The 26,217-nt window shown below is 45.3% G+C and overlaps 1 protein-coding gene across 11 annotated transcripts in view; it reads right to left on the bottom strand.

The window, feature by feature from the left end:
- Pcbp3 (poly(rC) binding protein 3) overlaps window positions 1-26,217 on the bottom strand; it is a 179,209-nt gene that overhangs the window by 97,743 nt on the left and 55,249 nt on the right. For 10 of the 11 annotated variants that reach the window (XM_041634963.1, XM_041634969.1, XM_041634968.1 and 7 more), the window contains exon 2: window positions 21,462-21,560. The exons of the other annotated variant lie outside the window; for it this stretch is intronic. The gene's annotated coding sequence lies outside the window, so the exon portion shown is untranslated. The remainder of the gene's footprint in view (window positions 1-21,461; window positions 21,561-26,217) is intronic. 11 annotated transcript variants of the gene reach the window in all.

Raw genomic sequence — 26,217 nt, 5'->3', positions numbered from 1 at the left:
CCTTGAAAGAAATCCTGATGGGGCTGGGAAGACTAAATACAAGAGAAGCTTAAAACATTAAATAGGAAAATAATGAAATGATTCAGTTCGCTTTTTAAAGTGTGGAAAAGAAAAGGATTCGAAAGAAGAAAAGGGCAAGGTAATGGTCCCTCTTCCCACAATTAGCCTCGAAATTCCTTCTGGCCAGACCTGGACATTTGAACTCCCAAATCACGGAGGCCCATGAATGATACATCCAGATAGTAATGAATCAGAAATCAGAAATTTCACAAAGCAAAACTGATAATATTAGCTAATAAATAGGAAGAAGAGAAGGAAGGCTCTTACTCAGGGCAGATGGCCGTGTCTAAAAGGCCTGAGTGCAAATAGTACGGGAACTGAGCCAACAGTGCATACAAGTACTGTGGTAAGAACTGATTCAGGCAGAGCATTGCAGGAGATGCTGAACCCAGGGCTCTGATAGGGACAGGATGGGCAGAAGTTTGTCTGGTCTTCCCTCCAGAGAGCATGTGAGTCCAAAGAGTCAAGGCTCCTAACTGGTAAAGTCACTCTATTTCCCCAAACAGGGCAGGTAAACACTCTATAACCCAAAGTGAATCCATAACAAAGGTGTCACCCACACAGGTAATACCTCACCAAGAATGCATGAACTACATCATAAGGATAAACCCAAACATGTGGTTTTGAACTGGTTCGGTTTGATTTGGGCTTTGAGACAGTGCCTCACTCTGTAGTCCAGGCTAGCCTAAACATTTAAAAGTCTGGCTATGTAACCCAAGCTAGCCTTGAACTAATGGCAACACTCCCACGTCAGCTTCCCATGTGCTGGCATCACAAGTGTAGGGCCAACATGCCAGGCTAGTTCAAGGTTTTCTATTTCATGAAAGAGATTGTATTCTTCAAAATGTCAGCATCACAAAACTGACAGAAGTCTGTGGAAACACTCCAAATTAAGAGAGAACACAGCCACACCCGATACAGCATAGTCCCATGCCCAGTCTGGGTCCTGACTCTGTAAGGAGACATTTGGCAATGGACATGCTCTAGTGCAGGCTGACAGGATCGCTCAGCATGGAAAAGCACACAAACCTGACAATATAAGTCATGGAAAGAAAAGACTCCATAAAGTTGTCCTCTGACTTCAATATGTAACAAATGGCATGCCATGTGCCCATCCCTCCCTCCCCGCTCCCCCCTCTCACACACACACATTTTTATTATTTTTGTTTTTAAAATAAATTTCAATTAGCATGTTTCCATATCTCAGAGTCATATATTTTTTACAGTCACCCATCCATCGCCCCCGTCAGTCTTCAGCTTTTTCAACACAAGTGACTCAAGCTGCCTCACAATGGTGATGACAGCCCAAGGACATCTCTCTGGCTCTAGCTCACTACATTTCTGAGCTTCTTGCTGGAAAAAAAGGAAAGTATCTGTGATGACGGGCCTCAGACACGGACACTAACCCTGGCACTGGCAGAAGCCACAGTGAAGGCATTCCAGACTTCTCAGGGTTAACAGTGATGACGAGAAGGGCAAAGCTAGGAGCCTGGGCTTGTGCCTGGCCGATGATGACTCACCTCAGGTTCCTGCTACTTCAGTGATAAAATAGGAAAACCAAGACCTTGAAGATTCAGGGAGGAACTTCTGCCGGGAACATTACACTCATTACAGAAACCATCTGGTCATATATTTATTCCTAGAAAGGAGAGTTAACCCCTGCCCCCACACCATCTTATAGCAGCTGGAATAGCCTACAAGTTTTGCCCACATCTCCTCCCTATGGGACTATGCAGGTACATCCTCGTACCTGCCAAGGTCACAGAGTGATTTCAAGAAAAGCAGTCTGAAACCTCTGCATTCCCGAGCTATAACGTGACTCTCCAGCCCAACTAGGCTCCACTCAGAGAGCTCCATCCCCATGATTTATTTCCACCCAGACTTGGGATGAGCACAGGGGATAGAGAGCCGCACTAGCTCTTGCACTCCTCAAACCAGCTCTCTGTAGCTACAGCAGCCTACGAGGTCTAGCCTAAGACCCAGACCCTTCAGAGTGTGTGTGTGTGTGTGTGTGTGTGTGTGGGAGGGGGGGTAGAGGTAGAGGTAGTCCCTCACCAGCTTGTTAAGAAATCAGGATACATGAAGTAGGATCAAAAACCCATTGCCAGGGGCTGGAGAGATGGCTCAGTGGTTAAGAGCATTGCCTGCTCTTCCAAAGGTTCTGAGTTCAATTCCCAGCAACCACATGGTGGCTCACAACCATCCGTAATGAGGTCTGGTGTCCTCTTCTGGCCTGCAGACATACACACAGACAGAATATTGTATACATAATAAATAAATAAAATGTTTAAAAAAAAAACCATTGCCATTGTTCTTGAGTTCTCAGTAGTCCTCATTGTCCGCTATGTTCAGCGAGTCCGGTTTTATCCCAGGCTTTTCCAGACCCAGGCCAGCTGGCCTTGGTGAGTTCCCGATAGAACATCTCCATTGTCTCAGTGTGTGGGTGCACCCCTCGCTGTCCTGAGTTCCTTGCTCGTGCTCTCTCTCCTTCTGCTCCTGATTTGGTACTGGCTTTGTGGGAGCCTAGGCAGTTTGGATGCTCACCTTACTAGACCTGGATGGAGGTGGGTGGTCCTTGGACCTCCCACAGGGCAGGGAACCCTGATTACTCTTTGGGCTGATGAGGGAGGGGGACGTGATTGGGGGAGGGGGAGGGAAATGGGAGGCGGGTGGCGGGGAAGAGACAGAAATCTTAAATAAATAAATAAATAAAAGAAATCAGGATACAAGCAAAAAAAAAAAAAAAACCCCAAAAGAAATCAAACACACTTTCTCAACAAAGTCAGCAGACCTGTACATAACAGTCTTGTCCAGTAGAAGAGAAATTGACCTGGACACTGGGAATAAAGCTCCCACCACATGCATGCACACGCTCATACATACACGCACACGCTCATACATACATACACACACACACACACACACACACACACACACACACACACACACTGAAAGCCTCCTTAACCATAGCCTAGGGTTTCTGGAGCCTGTTGCTGCTTGCCTTTCATATGCAAAGCCAAGGCAGCATTGAAGAAATGATTAAGGTAGCTCATTTGGTGGCCAACCACAGAACAGGAGAGAGCAACCTAACACATACTATTGCTCTGTGGGAAAAGGAGACGAGACCCAAGATAAGAGGGCAAATAAAGTGAGAAAACGTTAACCAGGAAACATCAGCATCCTGGGCCCACCACGCGAGGTGACGTTCCTAAGGATCAGGAGACACCAGCTGCCCTGAGCTGGAGGGTAGAGGATGAGGCAACCATCCCACAGTGTCCCTCACTCCCCCCTCCCCAATCTCTCATGCTGCCCCCAGGAGCACAGCTGAAAAACTGTGGAGCCTATTCCCTTTGATGTAAGAACGGCCAAGATCAAAAACACTGATGACAACTTATGCTGGAGAGGTTGTGGGGGAAAAGGGAACATTCCTGCATTGCTGGTGGGAATGCAATCTGGTACAACCCCTTTGGATGTCAATGTGGCAATTTCTCAGAAAATTAGGAAAAAACCTTCCTCAAGACCCAGTAATACCACTTTTGGGTATATATCCAAAGAATGCTCAATCATACCAAGGACATGTGCTTTCAACTATGTTCATAGCAGCATTGTTTGTAATAGTCAGAACCTGGAAACAACCTAAATGCCCCTCAATAGAAGAATGGATAAGGAAAATGTGGTACATTTACACAATGGAGTACTACACAGCAGAAAAAAATAACATCTTGAATTTTGCAGGAAAATGGGTGGAACTAGAAAACATTATTTTGAGTGAGGTAACCCAGACACAGAAAGACAATTGTCATGTGTACTTACTCATAGGTGGTTTTTAAACATAAAGCAAAGAAAGCCAGCCTACAAACCACAATCCCAGAGAACTTAGACAACAATGTGGACACTAAGAGAGACTTACATAGATCTAATCTACATGGGAAGTAGAAAGTAGAAAAAGACGAGATCTCCTAAGTAAATTGGGAGCATGGGGGCCTTGGGGGAGGACTGAATGGGGGAGGGGAGAGGCAGGGAGGGGAAAGGCAGGGAGGGGAGCAGAGAAAAATATAGAGCTCAATAAATATCTATATATGTATATCTACATATGTATATCTATATCAAAAAGAAAAACTGTGGAGCGTCTATACCAAGCATTTGTGTCAGTGTGTCTTAGAGGTAACAGTTCTCTACCCTAAATGCCCTCTCTAGCAATGACGGGCCACAGCAACTCTGTGGCTCCAGTCATTGTCTCTGCCTTGTGGGCTCGCCAGACAGTCTGGCAGCAGGCAAGAGAGGGGTACATGAGTCATCTCATCCTTAAGGGGGAAAAAAGTCTGCTCTTCAATGGCAAACTGCATTCTGATCTGAGTCTCTGGGAGGAAAAGGATACTCCAGATCCTGACAGGAAAGGCAGAGTGAAGAAGGCCCAGAGGACCCTAGAGAAAGAGGAAGTAAACTACCATCTAACATCCCCCAGCTGGGTAGCTCAGCCTCCATGGAGCTCCTGGAAACTGCAGGGCGCCTGCTGGCTAAGGAGGCATTGGTGGAGGACAGGACTGCAGTCATGGCTGGCTAGTGAGACCCGAGGCCTCCACAGTCATGCCTGCCTTGCACTCCCTCTCAAAGACATAAATGACACTCCTTGGTGTGTCAGGACTACAGAGACTGCTGCCCTGTGTACAGCCAGCAGTTCCCCATGGGTAAGTCTATCTGCTAGGTCAGATGTCAGCGATCTCGTGCTAACGTCACAACTGCTAACTGGCCTTCTCCCCAACCTCCTTTCTTTTTCTAAGACAGGCTTCACTATGTAGTCCATGTTGGCCTCGAAATTCATACTCCCCTCCCTGCTCCAATGCTGTGATTATACAGCATGCACCATTACACCCAGCTATATATCTGTCTTTCACACAGTAAACCCAGTAAATCCCTGTCCGGGTGATACTTCCACATCCCCCTTTTCAGCTGAGCACTTCCAGACACCTGAGGCCTCACCTATGGTAGACAGTCTTCCCCCAAGACCTTCTGCCCTCCTTCCCCGCAACACAGATTTGGCAGAGCACAGAGCAGCCCAGCAGAGCACACTTGGTCTGATCACCCAACCACAGAGTCACGGACACACTGACCAACGTGGATTACACCTCTTTTAAAGGTGCTGGTTAGAATTTCCATGATTGTGGGAAATAAGAATGTTACAGATCACAGATCAAGAGCCAATATTATTTAGGTAGTAAGAACATTATAGATCACAGTTTAAGAACCAGCATTATTTGGGGCTAATTTTACTCTCCTTAATAGCCATTTATTGCCCAGTTCGATCTGACCTCACATCCCATCTTGGCCATCACAGAAAACCTTTGAGCTGTTCTTAGCAGATCACTAGCCTCCACCAGCACTGAAGCCAGGACTGTGTTCTGGATAAAATGGAAAACCTATAGCAGAGTGCTTTCTCCCTCATTCTGCTGTGCTGTATGTAGCTTGCCTATCTGTTGTCCCCACCAATGTAATTGCTAAGAGCATTGATTTACGGCTGCCTTTGTTCTGTGATGATACAAGTTTGTATAACTACTACTGTGGAACATGTCATTCAGAACTATTTGAAACCATGTTCCTGTGCCATGGCCACTCATATTTGGCTCAGAATAAACTAGCTCTTATTCACTTGGCATGGAGCTATGTTTTGTATCAACAGCATAGAGCTGGTCTTGAATACTGATACATGTGGACATACCTTGGACCCCAAGATCCTCGAATGAATTTGTCCTCTCTCATACCTTCTTCCTTGCCACAAAAGCAATCCACCTGATTCCACTCAGCTCTGAGGTTATGATGACACAGCAAGAGACCGAGACCACAGAGAACGGCAGGCCACTAGAGCTTGCTGGGGTTGGGGGACGTCAGTCCTTCCACTCCTAAGAACTATGACATCAAAGGAGACCATCACGGGCTGGCAGGATGGCTCAGTGGGATAGCCCAGATGGCACTGCTTGCTGCCAGGCCTGAAGGCAGGAGTTTGGCCTCCAGAACACACATAACAGAGAAGCACAGCAGTCCTCGCAACTGTCTTCTGACCTCTACACCTGCACTGTGGCACGCACACTTGTACGCACTCACACCCACACAATAAATAAACGTAAAGAAGAGTTGTATGAGAAAAAAGAAACACTCACTTTGTTGATGCCAGTTGCTTTAGGGAACTCTTCCTTCCTCCTGCAGTCGCCAGGGGATTCAGGGTCACACACATCCTTTCCTGCAGCTTCCCTGGGACATCTGGTCATCAGAAGTTATCCTGCTCCCCACAGACTCTGGACCCCACCTCTGGGGGTGATCTTTCCACCTCTCTGAGGAGTCACACCTCTACCATTCCTGAAGACCTGTGGCTTGCTCCCAGTGAATAGCCCCTATTGGTCCTCTAATCCACGGCTACCTTCCCAGATCACACTTTCATCACTCCTCCCTACAGGATGAGCACAGCCCTCAAGAACTCCTACCTCTGACCTGAGACCTCCTGACTCACACAGGCCATCTTCTCTGAACTTTAGAAAGCACAATTTCACAATTCTTTAAACAAGAGAATCCTCCCTATGGAAAAAAAATCATCCCATATTTAATTTTTTATTAAAGACAGCTGCAATGTATCCAAGGAATTTAAAAAGCACTACTGATCTAAAGGGGGAAAACAAAATCCTATAGGTTAAACTAAGAAATTCTTGAATTGTGAGTTCCAGGACAGCCAAGGCTACACCGAGAAACCCTATCTCAAAAAAAAAAAAAAAAAAAAAAAAAAAAAAAAAAAAAAAAAAAGGAAAAAATAAAAGGAAGGAAGAAAAATAAATAAATTCTGGAATAGTGAACAAAATTATGAGGTTATGAGGTTATATATATGAAGGTTATAAATAAAGACATCTAATAAATCTGACTAAAAACCTGCCATGAATAATAAACATTAGAAATAAAGGAGACAAGGCTAGAAATAGCTCACTTGATAAAATGCTTGACATGCAAGTGTAAATTCAACCCCAAGAATCCATTTAAAAAAAATGGAAATAATGGCTCAGGCTTGTAATCCAGGTTCTGAAAAGGCAGGGATCCTTGGCTGGCCAGCCTATTCTGCTTAAGCTCCAAGCCAGTGACAGATTCTGCCTCAAAAAAATGGAGAAGGGAGAGAGGGAAAAGAGAGAGAGAGAAAAAGAGAGAATATCAGAGGAATAGCATGCAAGGTTGTCCTCTGGTCTCCATCCCCATGCACATATACATGTACCCACCCACATAAAAATACACATACATGCATATCCATATATGCATAAAGAAATTAGAGAAAAAGAACTGAGAATGTGGACCACACTGGCCTTAATCCTAACCCCAGAGGAACTTTGCACTGACCTTGATCTTGAGTTTTGCAATAGTTTTAATGCTATGCAAACCCCATCCTTAGCAGCGGCCTAACTGGAGCTCTAACCTTTATGCTAGGCCGCATAAACTATCGGGAGCATATTACAACTGGATAAATAGTGAAAAGAATCAGTAAAATCTAATAGGTCTGTTTTCTAAAGTCAGCATCTTAAATTTCATCAGTGGAACTCACTACATTAAGAGGTGAAGCCATCAACTGAGTATCTGTAGTCTGGGTTTGTAATGCATGTGTGCACATGCGTGGGAGTGCACATGCAAATGAACGTAGAGGTCAGAGGTGAAGTCATCAACTGAGTATCTGTAGTCTGGGTTTGTAATGCATGTGTGCACATGCGTGGGAGTGCACATGCAAATGAATGCAGAGGTCAGAGGTGAAGTCATCAACTGAGTATCTGTAGTCTGGGTTTGCAATGTATATGTGCACATGCGTGGAAGTGCACATGCAAATGAATGTAGAGCTCAGAGGTGAATGACAGGTGTGTTCTACCAATCTTCACCTAATTTTTTTTTTTAAACAAGTCTCTCCTAAATCACAAGTGTGCCATTTCAGCTAGACTGGCTAACCAGCAAACCACCGGGATCCTCCTGTCTACCTCCCAGTGTAGAGATTACAGATGTGCACCACCGTGCCTGGGAGATCCAAACACAGGTCCTCATGCTGCTTGCCCAGTAAGCACTTTACCACTGAACCACCTCTCCAGCCCCAGCTGCGTAAAACAGCTGCAACTAACATGCTTAGTAAACTGCAATTTTCAATTTTCAAAGGCAGACGATAAGCAGCAACAGAAAGGAACTGTAAAGAAACTTAGTGAAGACTACTTAGCAGCCAGCCACAGCAAGCAGTATTTGGGCCAAGTAAAGGGTACGTTAAAATTCAGCCAGAAATGCCCTTGCATCTAAAAACATCTTAACACACAGCACATCCAAACAGATCTTCCTCTATACTATTATGTATTAGATAAATGCAGTATCAAAATCCCAATTCCAATAAATAGATGGCATAACCACTGGAGAAGGAGTTGGAGAGAAATTTACAGCAAAGAAATGAAATGGGGGTGAGACAACATGGTCTCCTACATCAGAAACCTAAGATCCTTCAACTGCTCCCAATGCAAACTATTGGTTTGGGAACGGTAGTAATCCAAACATTCAAACACTCTGAGGCAGAAGGATGTCTATTAGTTCAAAGCCAGGCTGTGCTACACAATAAATACCAGGCCAGTCAGGAATACACAGCAAGTTGCTGTCTCCATCAGTCGGTGTTTGATCTGTTTAGACCCACATCTCAATGTGAATAATTTTGTCTCTTGTTTACAGGATCTCCTTTCTGTGCAGAGCCGACCTGGAACTCGCGGTCCTCTGGAGTCCTGGGATTACAGGCATGCAGTTACGTCACTGTGCCTTGCTTCAGTGTGATTCGCTCTGTAACTTAGAAATCATTCTAAAGTTCATCTAGACAGCAAGAGGCCAAGAAAGCCAGACAAGTAATTAAAGGAGTAGGATTCTTTATCACACGTCTAAGTATCCTATATGAGTATAGCAATTCCAACAAGTGAGAGGCACGATGGCAGAAAGACAGACAGACCAGTGAAGAAACATGGTGTACCACGCATTAACAGTAGCACAATCGCTGGGAAGTAAAGTATTTTCCAATGTGTGAGCTTCTTAATATTCATAAGAAAGAAATTGCCTGCCCTACAGAGCAAGTGCTAGGAAAGGTTCCAAAGCTACACAGAGAAACCCTGTCTCAAAAAAAAAAAAGAAAAGAAAAGAAAGAAGGGAGGAAGGGAAGGGAAGGGAAGGGAAGGAAAGGGAAGGCAGGCAGGAAGGGAACAAAGGAAGGAAGGAAGGAAGGAAGGAAGGAAGGAGGAGGAGAAGGAAGGAAGGAAGGAAGGAAGGAAGGAGGAGAAGGAAGGAAGGAAGGAAGGAAGGAAGGAGAAGGAAGGAAGGAGAAGGAAGGAAGGAAGGAAGGAGGAGAAAAGGAAGGAAGGAAGGAAGGAAGGAAGGAGAAGGAAGGAAGAAAGGAAGGAGGAGAAGGAAGGAGGAGAAGGAAGGAAGGAAGGAGGAGAAGGAAGGAAGGAAGAAAGGAGGAGAAGGAAGGAAGAAAGGAAGGAAGGAAGGAAGGAAGGAGAAGGAAGGAAGGAAGGAAGGAAGGAAGGAGGAGAAAAGGAAGGAAGGAAGGAAGGAGAAGGAAGGAAGAAAGGAAGGAGGAGAAGGAAGGAGGAGAAGGAAGGAAGGAAGGAAGGAAGGAAGGAGGAGAAGGAAGGAAGGAAGAAAGGAGGAGAAGGAAGGAAGGAAGAAAGGAAGGAAGGAAGGAAGGAAGGAAGGAGAGAAAATTACTTAGGTCTTTACCTTATGTTTCCAACTAAATATCTAGTAAATTACACAATAAATGTAAAAGAGTAAACCAGGTCATACAGCGGTTGCCTTTGCTTCAGGGTGATGGCTTTCTAAGTGTAAATGCTAGAAGATGGCAGTATGATTGCAATATGAAGTGAGTCACCCAATGTGCCACAGAGCAAATGCAAAAGCAAACAGCACAACTGGAAAAAAAAATCCCTCCCAGAAGGACACACACAATGTCTTCAACTAGGGAGAGCATTTATACATCAGAGCAGATTGCAAGGCTACTGGGTGTTGAAACTGCCCTACTGAAACACTGCTTCCCTACACCAAGGTGCGGGTGTACACAGGGCCCATTTCCAGGGGAGATAAAGCCCAGGTTTAACTGGCCTAAGGCTGGAAAGAACTAGTAACCTAGACCAGCCGGGCAGTTCTATGTGGCCACCCTCTCCAACTTAGGAGTTCAACACGCAGGCACAGGGCCCACAGCAGAGACACGCTGTGCAGCAGGATGCTCACCTCAACACTGCTGGGGAGGAACAGTGTGCCAAGAGGTAACGATCCAACAAACCGTGCCTACACCCATGCAGAAGGAACAACACAAGCCTCTAAACGGGCCTACAGCCCAGACTAGGTAGAACATTTCACAGAGCGCTAGGCAGTAGAAAATGCACAACACAAAAATGTAGTGGATCCAGTTCCACCCCCACCAGGCAGAAGACCTCAGGCACCCCCTGAGCACTGGGCAAACACTGTACCCAACACGTGGACTCATGAGCACAATAAGGATGCTGAGGGGGAGGGGACTCCATAAACATGCAAGAAACCAGAAGAGTGAAGTCTAGGAGCCTCAGAAAGGGAACCAGGAATGGAGGGTGTGGGGATCAGCCCTGCAGAACTCCAGTGGTCTGGAGAGACCCATGTCCCTCATATTCTGCGTGACAGAAATCAGGCCATGTAGGATGGAGGGAGGAACCCTCCTACAACAGTGATGACTGTGTCTGAGCTCTGCCCTGGCAGGAGACTTAAGGAAAGAAAACTTAGGGAGCTTTAATTTCATGATTTTTTTTCTAAAACATTTGCTATCGCCTTTTAATGTTCATTTTTCATAAAGCTGTAAACATATAATTTACTTGGTCTCTCAAGCATAGCAAGTTTAAATTTTATTTTTTTATTCTTCTCTCATACATTACATCCCAACCACAGTTTGCCCTCCCTCCACTCCTCCCACCCCACCTCCCTCTCCTCCAGATCCACTCCTCCTCCTGTTTCCTTTCAATAGCGGAGCTGGCCTCCCAGGGATATCAACTGAACACAGCATAACAAGTTACAATGAGTCTAGACACAAACCCTCATATCAAGGCTGGACAAGGCAACCCAGCAGGAGGAAAAGAGTCCTAAGAGCAGGCCAAAGAATCGGAGACACCCCCAACTCCCACTTTTGGGAGTTCCACAAGAACACACAGCTACACAACCGTAACATCAATGTAGAAGACCTAGGTCAAACCCATACAGGATCCAAGACTGTCCCTTCAGTCTCTGTGAGCCCCTATGAGTCCTACTTGGTTGATTCTGTGGGCTGCATTCTTGTGGTGTCCGCGGCCCCTCTGGCTCCTACAATTAATCCTTCCTTTCCCTCTTCTTCCCCTGGCTCTGCCTAGTTAAACATAAATTTTTAAATTAAATAACTGAACAAAGCTTCTCATGAGCAATAGTGGCCCCAGTAACTGCCTTGCTTCTGCGCCACATAACCTCTCTCTGGTTGCCTGTTTGATTTTGTTTTGTCTTGTTTTTTTTTTTTTTTTTTGAGATCTATCCAGCTCCACATTTCTAGCTCCTAGGTCTGTATTGCTATCCTGGACTTGAACAGATGACACCCTACACTGTAACTTCCTTCTTCGAGGTTGAGCATTAACTCTCCTGGGCCCCCACCCCACTTCCCCATCCTCAATGCTATTTCTCTGCTCACCTAGAGCTAAGTCCTTCCCAGACCACTAAGTTCAGCTTGCTTGTGTTTCTGCACACTCTATATAATTCCTCTCCAAACTCAGGCATTGACCCAACTACCTTCAGATCTACTCAGACACCAGGAAAACTCTCTGCCCTCTGGCACCTTCCTGGGCTGCTCCCGGAGGCAGGAAACCCTCCATCTGGACTCATTCACTCTAGAGCCTTTTCTCTCCTCTAGCAATCCTACGTTTCCAGAACCAGAAACCCACTAGAATGCAGCCCTACTTTCTGCCTGGGATGCTCCCCTACTGGGCCCATGAGCACCTAGGTCACTTGGAGAGCAGGGTCCTCATTCTTCTGCCAGCTGGAAAGGGGTAAAGCAAGAGACTATTTCTCGAATAAGATTTCCCCCATTTCCTAATTTGCCTCTTTTCCTACTGCCTCTTCCATTTTCAGAGGTGGACAAGTGAGACTCAGGAGGGGACACTTAGTTTCTTCCGGCACATACATATAACAGGAATACATATGAACCTAACCCTAACCCTATATAGTACACACACAACACACATGTATGCTTACACACCTAAGTGTGCACACTACACCCAAGCATACATGTATGCACATTCGCAAAGACACCATGTGTTTCTATCATTTGAGTGATTCTTTTTAAAGGTTGATTTTTATTATTTATTTGTGTGTCTCTGCCTGTATGTGCATGTGTGTGTTACACAAAGAGGATAGAAGAGAGTGCCTGGTCTCTTGGGGTTGGAGTTACAGGTGCTGTGAGGTGTCTGATATAGGTGCTTGGAACCCCTGAAAGAGCAGCAAGTGCTCTTAACTGCTGAGGAATCTGGTTGTTTAGTTAGCTGGTTGATTGGTTGGTCGGTTGATTTGGTTGGTTGGTTGGTTGGTTGGTTGATTGGTTGATTAGTTGGTTGGTTGGTTGGTTGGTTGGTTGGTTGGTTGGTTGGTTGGCTGGTTGGTTGGTTGATTGGTTGGTCGGTTGATTTGGTTGGTTGGTTGGTTGGTTGGTTGATTGGTTGATTAGTTGGTTGGTTGGTTGGTTGGTTGGCTGGTTGTTTTTGTGTGTTTATGGATGCTAGAAATTGAATTAGGGCATCATACATGCCAGGCGAGAGCTCTACCACTGAGCTATATCTTTAGTCCCATTTTAGCTGGTTGGTTTTCAAATACAAAGAAGGCAGTGACAGTGACAGGACTCATTATAAATTTTATCTGCCATTTGATTTTATTTGTTCCTTTCTTTTCTTTTTTTAAAGTCAAGGGAGTCAACTTTTTATTTTCAGAGAGGATGTCAAGCCTGGAACGCTGCTGCACATCTGTACCCCAGTACTTAGACTGTGGGGGGGGGGGGGCTGAGGCCAACAAATGTGATAGAGCGAGAGTCCAAAACAGGGTGGGGGAGGGCAGAGCATGAGCCATCCTGGGAGCGAGTGGAAGTGGTCTGCTAGCAGGCGGGGCATAGGAAACAGCACCAGGGTCACAGGAACATATTCCTAAGAAAACAGGAGAGATGACCTTACCCACAGCTACAGTAGAGAAACAAACAAGTCTGAGAAGTGATTTGAGCCCTTGGGACTGGGGAGAGGACAGAGAAATGCTTCTGTCCTTCCCTGTAAGCACAGTGTAGCCCTGAGCAAAGCCTGACATTTGATTCAATGGAAACGTGAGAAAAATAAACAGGAGTGACAGAGGCGGCTCAGTCTGCCAGGAATGCTGCAGGTACTGGCCGGGTCCAGGGCATAGCCAAACCCTGGCCCAAAAGACTACATACAAAGCCAGCGTGAATGGCTGTGCAGCCTCCCCATAGCCCTGTCCCTCGGTCTAAATGGCCTTCAGCACACACAGCGAAATGAAGAGAGTGGATGACTGTAAGTTGAGGAGCTGGGGCAAGTCACCACCGGGTCAGGACAAGAAGGCTCCGTAGCCAAAGACTACATCTGCAATAATGAGATGAGTTGAAACTTTTGCTTAATTTCAAGTTTTTCCAATTCTGTAAGTTCTCAAAGTAATCTGAATAAACAGAAAAAAAAAGCACATAAACCATTTGACATTAAAAGAGCAAAGGACATCTAAAACGTTTAACAAAGGACTTGTTATTTTCTCAGTTCTCTGACTTTAGTATAGGTGAAGATGAAAGAACTCTGAGACGGGACCAGGAGTGGCCAAGGAGAAGCGGGTATCATACAGTGAACTGCAGGCACATAACCCAGGAAGGACCCCTGGCTTCTCCATGGAGAGCGGCACCCATCTGGCTCTAGGGAAATTGGGAAGTTCTGGGGGATGTTGAAATGGAGTGTTTCCAAAGCTACCACTTCTCCTAGGAAGCATCGCTGCAGATTAGCTCTGCTCTGGTTTGGCACACCAGCCAGGAATCCCACCGGAAGCAACTATAGTGCCCTATCAACATCTCCCACGGCAGGAGGGCCATTCTGTTCCTAGCAGCTCAGTACCCCTAACAGCTCCTGCCTGACTCGCAGTAGAGGCCACTGGTGCCCACTAAAATGCTCCTGCCTCCACTTGACTAAGGCCTTTGGGAGCTCCCAGAATCTGCCTGCAGCAGCCCGCCAGAACCCATTTGCTCACAGGCCTGATGGCTCATACTGTGCAGCTCACCCAGCCTTTCAGCCTGGCTGCTTTGTCGCTAGCTTTGAGCCCACTGTGCAGAGCAGACAGCTGAGGTAACTATGATGGATTCCGGCCCAGCATCCTGCTTTATTTCCAACATGGGACGCTAGATCAAAACTCAAGGCCTCCATCTGCCAGGAGTATGAACTGGCATAAATATACAACGGGAAAGGCCTGGCAAATAGAAGGTGTTTATATGCTGGGGATCCAGAGGCATTCCCTGGAGATTTCTGTGAAAATTAGATGCGACTAGCAGTTATAAAGGTGGTCTTCGGGCAACAGGGACTTGTTTGTGTGTTCCCTAAGAAACAAGTATCATTAACAGCACCCATTTACAAAGCAGATGGGCCCTCACCTACAGCACAGAGAGAGAAGACAGGCTTGCAGCACCCCATTCCACATTCGCCCCACATGTTCTATTCTTAGTTCCTGCTCTATGCAGACTAAGAGCTAGTCTCAGGATGACCTGCAAAACACCTGACAAAGTGCCCCGATACCACCTTGACCTCACTTCTGCTTCATGCCCCCCCATGCATACTGCTCCTGCCATAATATCTCCTTGCAGTCCAGGGAACACATTGGGCATGTCCCCAACAGCCTCTGTGCCAGTTCCCACGGGCATGGAACCCTTCGTCTACCAGCACCATCAGACTCACTCCAGGACCTCCTGCAAGGCCTTCCTCGAATACCCATTCCAGAGGCTGCCCTAACCAGCCTATCGGCGTGGAACCAACATTACATTGCCCCTTCTTTGTTTCCTTTATGGCAGTCTTTACCACCGGACATGCAATATAATGCATTAGCTGATTGCAGCCAAGTTTTGTGTCCTCCACAAGGATGTCAATATGCTGGAGGAGGGCCCAGCCTTTCCCGGGAACATCCGGCCCACAAGTGAATGAAAGAACAAAGGGAGTCATTGCTCCAGCAATTTGCTAATAAAAATATCTGTGCATAACAGTCAGGAGTCCAGGACTACGTATGTCGCAGGTCCCCAGCCTTTCATATTACCTCTCGTGGGAGGCTTATGGATAAGTGACCACTCTTCTGTTGTGGCAGATTGGGGAGGGCAGTGGTTTGTGACTGCTGGGCTCTCCCCAGTCTCACAGTCTACTGTCAGGTCCAGGGAGAGGTAAGCTCTGGGACCTCCTGTCTCACCACCATGGAGTCAGATTTGGCCTACTGCTTGCAACCCAGATAATACAAGAGTTCTTTCACCCTCTAAGCCTCAGGAGGGGAGTGAAACAGCAATACCCATCTCGAGGAGCACGACGGGGACTGAGCTAAGCACTAATGGAGACATTTGAGTTAAGATAGTCAGTGCAAATCAGGGGCTTTGTTAATATTAGCAGCTTTTACAGTTACATAGATTTCCTCCGAAAGACTGCTTAAAAATAAGTCTCCTGCTAAAAACTTTGAAAATAGCTTTCTTTATAAGCTTAGGAAAAGGGTATCTAAATAGAGCAACTAAGAAAAGCTAAGGGCAAGAGAAATAGTCGTCCCCAGGAAAATGCCCCCCACCCGCTGCTTGGTTATCCAATACCAGGTGGTCAGCCCTGAGATTATATACATACAAGTAATGTTATAGGGACTAAACAGTGTGTGTGTGAGTGTGTGTGTGTGTGTGTGTGTGTGTGTGTGTGTGAGAGAGAGAGAGAGAGAGAGAGAGAGAGAGAAAGAGAGAGAGAGAGAACAATTAAAGAAAAAAGCTCAGAGGACCACGAGCTTGAGAGAACAACATAAGAAGAGTTAGAGGGTAAAAAGGGAAAGAGGGAACAATGTAATCATATTTTAATTTCAAAAATTAAAAAACTAATATTTTTGAATCATCTCAGAGTAGTTTGCATGCTGGAATCAGGATCACAATTCAGAACCCAGGCTGAATGCATGCTGCTGTGGGTCAGGGTCCTCTCCACTCCCATTGCTCACTGGCTCCTATGTGGTACCTGTAAGGCCCCTGCTGAACCATCCATCAGGTCAGCTGGCTTTGGAGATGGTAACAGAAAAGGAGGGCACTGCCTGGGTTAAACAGTGGCTCTGCAGAGAGAAGGAAAGGCCGTAACTCACACTGCCATTGGATCTGGACCAGTTACAGGTGCTTCATGTACCCTGACATGAAGCCAGACACGAGGAGCCAGCAAGACACTAGCACAACATGCAAGTGAGACCTTTAAGAAAATGTAAGGAGGAGACTAGAGAGGATGATGGCTGCACTTGCAGAGGACCCCAGTTCAGTTCCCAGCACCCAGCTGACAACTAGCAACCATCTGGAACTCCAGTTCTGGGGAATCGGATCCCCTTTTCCAGTCTCTGCAAGTTCCCGCATGCACTTGGTCCTAAGGGCATCCAGGTGGCACAAGCTGAGCCAGGCTCCCACACTGGCATAGGTTTCCATGGCGACCTCAGCACTTAGGTGAAACTGCTCATCCACAACAGAACTTTTTCATCAGGATACTATTTCTAAAGCAGAGACTACCGATAAGGCAAAAGTAAAAGTAAAGTGCTATGCCTTTGGGAAACTTGAGAATGGCACAGACAATCGTGCTCTCCTCCTTGAGTTCTTAGCTGGAATTTTCCTACTTTGGGCACAGAGTTCTGTGGCATAGGGCAGTATTCTAGCCAGAGCATACTGGCTAGACTTCCTTCTGGATATGGCTGTATCCTCTATATCACACCAGCCAAAAACAGACAGCAACCTGCTAAGGAAGGGGTTTTCTTCTAAACCCTTTAAAGTTCCAAGATAACACCAGATTTCCCCTGCTCTGGTCCCTGGCACCACACTCTGCCATAGCAACAAGCAAATACCTAATGTGCCTGGTTCCCTGCACATCCTCAGTGCGCAGCTAGCATCTTCCATGGGCTTTTGTGTCCATGCCATGCCAGGGTAGGACTGAGGCTCCTCCAGACACGGGGGTGGGCTTCTGGAGCTTCACCATTAGGAGGGGATAAACAAGGGGCACACGGGGAAAGACCAGCCCAGAGAGGGCAGCACTGTGGACTGCCCTGTAGGCACTTCTACCCAACCACTCCACAGGCTGCATTGATGCCTTGGGACTGGGCAAGGTGTACTATGGATGGACACATCTGGAAATGGGGTGCTTAGGCACTCACGGGTGGCATTTTTGCTAAACGTGTCTGTAGGCGCTGAAGTTCATGGATAAAGAAACTCCCAAACTAAGCAGACACGGTGAGGCTCTGACTTCAGGAAGGGGGCGACCTTGACTCTTTCTGCAGATCTAGGGGACAGAGGATCCATTACCCTGTCTCCAACTGCAGACTAGGATGAGAGTGCTGCAGTGTTGACAAGATTCAGGAGGAGGAAGAGCCGGGCTTCCAAGGGTTTCTACTGGGGGAGGACAGGCAAGGATGCTCCAGCTCAATTCCCATCACAGATTCACTGGTACAATTACCATTTCTAAATAATTAGCACTCTAAGCCTCGGAGCAACAGAGAAGGAAATAGTTGGGGATGAGCTTGTTTACTCCTCCAGCTCAAAAAATAGCACTGTGAGGACAATGTGTGGCCCTGATGCATCTGTGGAGGTGGGAGGATGCAGACCTCAAAGGACTAGCTGATGCTGGCCTGGCATCAGCCTGCGCCCTTTCCACCATGCAGATACTCAGGCCTGAGAAATCCCCCATGGAGAAGCTTAGTGCCTCCTCCCATGCACCTGGCCACATCTAGAGAGGATGTATTTTTTTTTTGTTGTGGTTACTTTATTTTCTTATTTACAATGGATCACACTTTAGGTTAAGTGTAGGCATAGATGCGCATACACATGTCTCAATGTTTTAATTATGTGGGTGTTTTTTTTTTATGATAAGCCTCCAATGGTTTGGAAAGGTTTGGTGTCATTGTGTGTGGACATAGGTTAGAATCATAAACTTCCTCACTTTTAGTTCTAGCCTTAAGAGTGGGTCATTCTCATTACGAGACTCAATCTATCTGCCCACTTACTAACACTACCTAAAAATATCTGCCGGATTTTCTAGACAACCTACCATATGGTAATCAGTGACAGAGACATCAGCTGTGCCCAGGTCTGCCCCAGACCCTCAAAGGCCAGCTGACTCCCCATATAAGCAGACCCCGCACAGACAGCAGGCCACACACCCACCCCCTGCTCTCTATTGGCATGGGCCATTGTAAAACATAGGCCTGTTCTGTGTGTGGAGGCCTTGGGAAACACTGGAAAGCACAAGAAATACATTTAAAAGTACCCCAATTCTCCCACAGAAGGGCTGATCGTGGCGTGTTTTTCCCTAAGTATTTTATCATAATTAACATCTGTTTTAAAACAAAATGACATCAACCGTGTGTCCTCTCAGAGTAATTTACCACGTATGCATGTATGATATAATTTTAACATACACCTTTTACAGCCTTTTAATATTTGTTGTGGCTCAAAGAAATCTGCCTATGAAAACCAGACATCTGTTACTGGAGACTACTTAGAAAAACATTCCTATAAGGACTCGAAGAGCAGGTTAATAGTCACGTAATTAATCTCTAAACTAAAAGCATATGTCCTTTCTCCCATGAACATAAAAGTAACATCGGCCCATTGAGAAAGTTTCAGAAATGTGTGAAACTGAACAACACTGACCCCACCTCTCAGCGAGACATCACAAGCCTTTAGCTGTTCTTCTTAGGGTTTTAAAATTCATATGTTCATGTACATACACCATACACACGTACACACAGCTGACTTTATGTTCCATTCACTACTTTTTACACATGCTATTCACATGTACCCGTGTACTAGGTATGTTTTTTTTCATGTCCTGAATCAGTTCTATAAACACTAACTGCAATCTAATATTCCACTGTGCTATAGAAATACAATAACTCATTTACTTAATCCTCTATTGTTTCGGGGCATTTGACTCACTTCCAACTGTTAATTATTTAAGTTAATACTATAATAAGTGTTTTCTGTACATAAAATTAGTATTTCTCTGATTATATCCTAGAGGTAAATTCAGAAGGGTAGAAATTTCACAAGTCCATAAATGTTTTTAAAGTTTCTCATACAGATGAACAATGTGCCCTCTGGAAACTGGATTTGAAGGCCATCCTGGGACATGATGACACTCCCAGGCTCGGGGCTTCATGGCCCAAACACAGTATTCCAAATCTTCTCAAGTTATGAGTCTCTGAGATGGCTGACAATGATGCCATGCACTGACTCTGTCTAGGAATGGCAGGGCAGCCTCACTCTGAGCTTGCTGGGGGCTGGGCTCAACATCAGACAAGCATATGCATGGGACTGATGAGACACGGGAGGAACACAAAAAGAAAGCAAAGACACAGCAAATGTAGCTGAGCACGTAAGAAGAAACGTGGGATTTTCAAACTAGAATTAGTTTTAAATGAATCTGGTCATGCTAACACTGAAGCAGGGATGAAAACCACAATGAACTCAGTATACAAAGGTCTGCCTCCAGTTCTCATCAGAAATACTCGTGGACATGCCTGAGCCCAAGAGTTTAGACTCTACTCCTACTCTCCACCTGGCTGAAGGGAGTGGGTCACCAGTGAACAGGACACCCTCAAATGTCTGATGCTACTACAAGGCTTCCATTGAAAGGAAGCTCTGGCCAAGCGACAGTTATCCCAGCACGTAAGACTATAAGAATCATTCATTTCAACTCTGAATCATAGATCAGATAGAACTCAAGGTCTAAACCATCTGAGAATATGCAACTAAGTGGTCTAGCTCACCAGCTGGCTGGTCTAATGTGTACAGTCTGCTCTCTAGTGATCTAAGACAGAACTTCAGGGTCACTGAAATTATCCTTATATCCTTATATACAAAAGGCAGCAAGTGAGGCTCCCATGGCCCTACAAGAATAGCTAGGAACTGATGTATGCCAGCATCTTCAAAGATCTAAATTCAGCCATAAATGTTGTGGTGACCACATTTCTTTCATGCTTTCATTGCCAATGTATTCAAGAGATTAATTCACTAACAGTGACACAATTTTTAGATTGGTATGTTTTCATGGCCAACGTATTCAAGAGAATATTCACTAACAGGGACACAAATTGCAGACTAGTATAAAACCTACTGAGTCTTAAAGAACAAACAGTAGTGAGTGTTCCAGAACAAAAGCCTCTCGGGTATTAAACCCCTTTGTCACTTCTCATCACTAGTTTGCCAAACCATAAGTGCTGAGCCTTCTGGTCGCTTGACTACAAGTCACCAGTCCCGTCTATTAGCCTTTCAGTTTCAACATGTGGTAAACTTTACCTTAGAAATTTGGCCCTCTGTTAGCTCTCAGATGTGGTGTCATGATTGAGGAACTCACAATGGAAAAATTTGTTCATACTTTGTTTCAAGAGTACAGATTTTCTTGTCACATAGTTCCTGGGTTATCTCAAGCAATAGCAACTCTAGGTGCTCCCTGCCTCAGGTGTAGAAACCCAGGAGCTTTCCCCTGCAGAAACCTTTCTCCTCATCATCAAATACAGGCCCAGACACAAGAGACAACTGACCTAGCTCAGAGCAGAGACTTGTGAATACCCAGATAGCCACTGCTGGAGCACTGCTGGTCTCCACACCCCGCCTGGACACGGATACCCAGCGCATCTTCTCTGTAGACAAGCTTTCTTTTGAGGAACTTGCCTCCAGACTTTATAGTGGCTCTGAAAGAAGGGGGCTCTGCACTAGAGTGACACAGTTTTCATTTCCTCTGCTTCTTAGAATGTTTGACATTGTAATCAGTGATTCTACACTGCTGTTCTTTCCCAAAACTAACTAGCAAATTTTATACAGTTCATTTCTTTGTGATATTTATAAGCCAGTATAATCCACTTCCATAAAACACCTTATAGTAATCACATTCTTTTTAATAATTCTTAAGCATAAACTACACAAGTGGGGATGGAAGAGCAATAGCCACCTTCAGAACTCTCTCTTCTATGTAAAGAAAGCAAGTCTTCCCAATTAACTGCTTAAGAACTCTGAAAATAAAAGGCTGGAGGAATCCAAGAGTTATTTATTCAAGGAAAAACAACTGAATCATAGTAAGCAGAGCACAATTGTGGCATTTCTAACTTACCCTATTCTCATCCCAGTCCCAGCTTCGGCAAGAGCTCAGGGTCGGGAGCCAGCAGCAGCAACAAGAGGGCAGAGCAGGGTTTCACTACAGCGAAAACACCTGCATTTGACAAAGAAAAATTGCGAATCAGTAAGTGAAGCGTGTGCCTCCAGAAACTAGAAAAAGGAGAGAAAATTAAACCAAATACAATAATAAGGAACAGTAAATTTTAGAATTAAAAATAAATGGAAGGACAGGAAAATAAGATCAAAAGTTGGTTCCTTGAAAAGCACTGACAAGCCTATCCCTAAACTAACAAAAAGAGGACTAAAATCAAGAAATAAAGGCCATTACTACTAAACCTACAAAGACAAAAGAATAAGGTAACACAGTGAATAATTTGTATCAAAGTTAGATGAAATTAACAAATTCCTATAAACATAAACAAAAAACTCTAGAAAATATAAACTTGAGACAAGAGATTGAATTAGGAAAAAACTTTCCCCAGGTGGTTTTCTGTAAATTCTGCCAAAGGTTTTCAAAAGAATGAACACCAGTTGTACCGGCTGGTTCTGAGAGTGAACTTGACACAAGTTAAAGTCACAGAGAGGAAGAAACCTCAGTTGAAGAAATGCTTCCTTGAGATCCAGCTGTAAGGCATTTTCTCAGTTAGTGATCAGTAAGTGGGTGGTGCCATCCCTGGGTTGGTGGTCCTGGGTTCTATAAGAAAGCAGGCCAGTAAGCAATTCCCCTTCATGCTCCTGCCTCCAGGTTCCTGCCCTGCTTGAGTTCCTCTTCTGACTTTCTCCAGTGACGGACTATGATCTGGAAGTGTAAGCCAAATAAAGCCTTTCCTCCCCAGCTTGCTTTTTGTCCGCGGTGTTTCATCAAACAGTGACAGAAACCCTAACTGAGGTAGCAGTCCTTCACCAATTCTTCTAGAGAACACAGGAGAAAAGGACACGTCATTGTCCTCTTCCATTCTATCACATTTTATGAGGCCAGCGACAGTTGACACCAAAACCATGTAGGAAACCTCACAGAAGCCCGAGACAAACACCTCATAAACACAAATCACAACAGAACACTAGCAAATTAAATCCAGAAATTCATAGGTCTGCAAGACCAAGTGACTTTTATCCAAGATGCAAGGTTTAACAATCAAAACGTAAAGAGTGTCACAGGAGTGGTAGTGACCAAACAACCCCAGTACTTGGGGGCAGAGGCAGAAGCAAGAGGATTTCAACTTCAAGGGCATCGTGGGCTACAGAACCGAAACTCATCTCTATAACTAGGATAGTTCAGTGATAGAGCACTTTACCAGGGGGAGCCTGACCTTGATCCTCAGCACACGCTAATGGCATAGCATTGTCTACCGGCTGCAGTTATTGTATAATGACCACATAAGTGAAGCTGGTATGGGTCATTAAAACCTCAATACTTCTTTGTGTGTGGATGTGATCTATAAACTACTAAAAAAGGAATAGTACTATAGCTCACATAATTGCATATTTATCAATTTTTCCTTCCAAGTCCACCAATTCTTCTCTGTGAAGTTTCTACATAAATATTACAGAAAGTTATTACATAAATATGTAAGCATTCTAGTTATTGTATATACATGCATTACATATGAGCATTAGTTATTACATATATATGTGAGCATTCTATATATTCTGTGATTTAGGTATTAATACAGTGAGATACCACCTAACAATGTTTCAGCCAGTGACCGACCACCGAAGTCCTAGCAGATTATAACAGAGCTGAGTCAGGAGAGAATTGCTTGAGCCCAGGACTTCAAGGTCAGCCTAGGAAACAATCCTGTTTCCCAGCGGCGTAGCAGGCATAGCAGCCACTGTACCGCCACAGCGCACAGCCTTGTTCATGTGTCACAATGCTGGTATAAACAAACCAGTAGTGCCAGTCATAAAGTACAGCACAAATACTGCACACAGTATATAGCATGTCACAATGACCACAGACTATGCTTACTGTACCATCTTTTTTCTTTTTTAGTGTTGCACTTAAAAGTTTATTTTGGGATAACTTATATCTTATATCTTAGGATTTCTAAATAAATACAACATTTTTTCTTTTCTTTTTTTTTTGGTTTGAAGTTTGTTTCACATCTTTCAGTAAAATTTTTGTATTTTACAGACTTCAGAAAATTTATTCCTTTCAACCTAAACTACAAATCTTTTTCCTATATTATACTGTTTATTCAGCTTGGCTATCACTGTACCATATCTTTATCATCTCTTTCATGTGTTTCTACTTAGAAAAAATAAGTTTATTGTAAAGCAGCCTCAAATTGGCCTTTTAGGGGATATTCCAGAAGAAACTGTCTCCATGAGCATCGTTTGCCTCCAAGACCTTCCAGTGGAAGAAGATGCAGACGACAGTGATGCTGATGACCATGACTGTTGAAGGCCTGGGCTAAGGTGAATGTCTGCCCCTGTGGTCTGTTTTAACAACTTTTTTCAAAGGAGCCAAAAGCTTTCTGAGTGGGAAACAAAAGTGTTTCTGCTGAAGAACGAAAACCTTTGAAAAGGAAGCAGGCAGAGGAGCATGTGCACAGACCGCCACATCACAGGGAACACTCGCATCTCCCTGGTCACCAACGCAAAGGCAAGCAGCTTTTGACCAAAAATGTCTGTGCATGTGACATTCCAGCCATCAGGCAGCAGACTCCCTAAGCAAGGGGCGGGGGTCTAGTTGGTTCTAGTTATAGCCTGGATATGAAGTTATAGACTTACACCTACAGGCATACATGCTCGAACACGGGGTCCCCAGCTAAGAGCATTTGGAGGAAACGTAGAATCAGGAGGCGAGGCCTACCTGTGGGAAGTGAAACTCTAAGGAAGGAAAAGGCCTTACTAGTCAAACTGGCACCACTTCCTGCCCTGCTCCTATTTCTTGGTCTGCTTAGCTATGAGGTATCCCAGCAGCATATTCCTGCCACCAGGCAGCTATCCGTGCCATGCCTTCCCCTGCGATGACGGGCTGTGCTCTACTTTCCTTTCTGCTAATGCAATAAAACACTGAGCAAAAGCAACTTGGAGAAGATAAGATTTCTTTGCTTACACTTCCAGGTCACAGTCCATCACTGAGGGACATTAGGGTGGGAGCTCAAGCAGGACCTAAAGCAGAACCCACAGAGAAATGCTGCTGACTGGCTTGCTCCCAGACTCATGCTTGGACACCCTCTTACACAGCTCAGGCCCGCCTGCCAAGGGACGGTACCACCCACATTTGGCTGGGTCCTCCTACATCCATTACCAATGGAGGAAATATCCCAAAGGTGTGCCCACAGGGCCAATTTGATGGAAGAACTTCTTCAACTCATAGTCTCTCTTCCCAGGAGTGTGAAACTGACAACCAAGATTAGCCATCACAAATTATGAACCATGAACCAGAATAACTCTTTCTACCAGGAAGTTACTTTACCGTGGTGTTTTTATCACAGCAACTGTAGTGGGTAGTGCCGTTTGCCAACTTGACAGAATCTACAGTCACCTAGGAAACAAACCTCCAGGCACATCTATGAGAGATTATCCTGAGTAGGTTAGCCTCTGACCATGTCCACTTGGGATTATCTTGAGTATGCTAATTGAGGTGGGAAGACTCACCCTAAAAATGGACAGCACCATTCTTTGGACTTTGGTCCTCCATAGCAGAAAAAAAGGAGCAAGATGGCTGAGCACAGTGTTATCGTCCTCTGCTTCCTGGCTGCAGACGCAAGGCCTCAAGCTCCTACCACCATGACCACCACAGTCCCCATGATAGACTGTTTTCTTGAACTGTGAAATCTTTCTTCCTTAAATTGTTTTTGCCAAATATTTTCTTGTGCACATGAATGTTTTACTCATGTGTATGTCTGCACACTTCATATGTGCCTTGTGCTCATGGAAGCCAGAAGAGGGTAACAGATTCCCTAGGACAGAATTACAGGTGATTGCAGGGAGCCATGTGGGCACTGGGACCCCAGCCCTTGTTCTCAGGAAGTGCAGCCAGTGCTCTTAACCACTGAGCTCTCTCTCCAGCCCTGTTGTCAGACTACTTTATCTTAGCACCAAGAAAATTAACCAGCACAGCATTACCAAATCACAACAGAGTTCCTCATAAGGAAAAGTCTGGAGAGGAGCTGCTGGAATGGATTACTAACAGAATCCCCGGCACACGAGTCTGCTTGTGACAAAAGAGATGGAGCTTATGTCCACAGACAACCCCAGTGAAGCTGACAGTCACACGCCACAGCTCGCTGAGCACCCTCACTCATCCTTCTGGGTGCTGCTGGGGAGGCGGGGCCACTGGCAAGAGTCCTACCCACCACACAATCCCAGCTAAGCCATGCAGGCTGGGACAGGCAGCAGAGCCAGAAGAAGGTAGAGGTGCAGGTGCATTCTCAAGGAGTCACATAGTGTAAGGAGAGGAGATAGATTCATAGACGGCTTTGATAAAGGGTTAGGTGGAAACCTCTACCCTCGTAAGGCACAAAAGCAAACATGGCCTCCTCGGAGATAATGCAGAACTATGCAGAAGACAAGGTGCTGCAAGGTGGTGCAGAAGACAAGGTGGACAGAGCTAGGCATGCAGTCTTCTGAAGGGCAGAAACCAAGAGCAAGGTCAGGGGCTCAGGAAAGCTTGGATGGAGCACAGACCAAGCTATAGGGACACATGGTCAGCAAGCTGTGGAGGCAGGCTGCAATCCAATGCCAGAGTTATGGAAAGTAAGGCACTAGCCAATTAGGCTTTTCTATGAAAGATCAAAGGA

Source organism: Microtus oregoni, unplaced genomic scaffold, assembly GCF_018167655.1.
Source record: "Microtus oregoni isolate MIOR12 unplaced genomic scaffold, Mior012 000046F_ref0000063, whole genome shotgun sequence".
Lineage (NCBI taxonomy): Eukaryota > Metazoa > Chordata > Mammalia > Rodentia > Cricetidae > Microtus > Microtus oregoni.
Note: the sequence above shows the minus strand (reverse complement) of the source record. Positions and strands in the feature narration are given on the sequence as shown.